Here is a 1,257-nt window from a genome sequence, read left to right as displayed (position 1 = left end):
AGGTGGGGCAAGAGGTGAGAGGGGATCAGGAAAGGCTATGGCTGTTGAAAGGCTCTAACCGGAGAAGAGAAGGAAGCACTCATGTATCGTTTTAGTGAACAATAAATCAACCCTCTAACTCACAAGTGGTATTTCCATCCCTTCTGTGAAAGCAGAAGTTCAGCGTGAGGAGTATAATGAAAACATGTCCTCATTTTTGTTTAAAAGGACACACCAGGGACCCTGAGTAGAGATGCCACCAGGACACTGGGGCTTTCTAGAGAGGGAAGTCTTATTGAGAAGACAGGATTGGGCCTCCTGGTGCTTACCACAGGCTGTATTCTTACACTGACTGTACAATAAAGAGGAAGGAAAGTAAACCTACCCCATATACACTTCAATCCAGACCCTATCCCTGGTCTGTATTGTGAATGGGAAGACATGGGGTAGAATTGGTGGAGTTTCAATCAAGAACACATCTTTCTCTCCATAGTCCTAAGGCAGAGGCCACCTAGGTTGCTCCACTAATCTCTACTTTACACAAATTCAATTGAGTTATTTCTGCATCACATAAAGTTATTTCCATTTAAATAAAAAAGTCCTATAAGAGAAAAAAATGATTGCCATTTTGTAAAAGGTCATAGAAAGAAGTTATAAAAATCTTTAAAAGGAAATATAATAGCGTTAGGTTTGAGGTTAAAAAAAAGGAAATATGAGAAAGTCTTACTGTGAGGGAAATTTTCTGAACTTGATAATGGAAAGCAGTAGCACTTAGTGGAAATAGCTTTAGAATTTTAACAAAATTACTTTCTTATGTTGCTAAGAAATTTGAGCTGAAATATATTGCTTCTTCATCCAGTGTAAATGACATCCATTTCCTAGAGGGCCTTCTGTGGCCATTATGATGTCACCTTGGTAGAAACTTGAAGACATAGTGGATCAGATGTCTTGAATCTTAATAAGCTACCAATGCGTTTTTAAATCAATGATTGTATATAACCTATTCCTATTTTCTTTGGGAGAGAGGATCTTCCTAAAAATGCATCAACCATATTCTCTTTCAATTACAGATTCAAACGTTATTTTCCCCTAACACTAGTGTCAGGTTTTATGAGCCTTTGCAGAGAAATACATAATTTGGAGCATCTTCTGGGTTACTGAAATTTAAAGTGAAGCCAGCCTGAAGATCATGTCACAGTTTCGTGAAACTCAGAGTTCTCTTAAAGGTCAGCATCAGATTCAGAGTCATATTCTCTCAGGCCTGAGATCACACTGCTT

The 1,257-nt window shown here is 38.3% G+C and overlaps 1 non-coding gene across 1 annotated transcript; it reads left to right on the top strand.

Moving 5' to 3' along the window:
• The first annotated feature begins 291 nt into the window (after positions 1–291).
• On the top strand, positions 292–424 carry LOC141416648 (small nucleolar RNA SNORA51). Its single transcript, XR_012441276.1, has one exon. It is a non-coding gene; the product is annotated as a small nucleolar RNA SNORA51 (small nucleolar RNA).
• Positions 425–1,257: the final 833 nt, after the last annotated feature.

This window comes from Castor canadensis, chromosome 1 (genome assembly GCF_047511655.1).
Source record: "Castor canadensis chromosome 1, mCasCan1.hap1v2, whole genome shotgun sequence".
NCBI lineage: Eukaryota > Metazoa > Chordata > Mammalia > Rodentia > Castoridae > Castor > Castor canadensis.
This window is presented reverse-complemented; position numbering and strand designations above follow the sequence as displayed.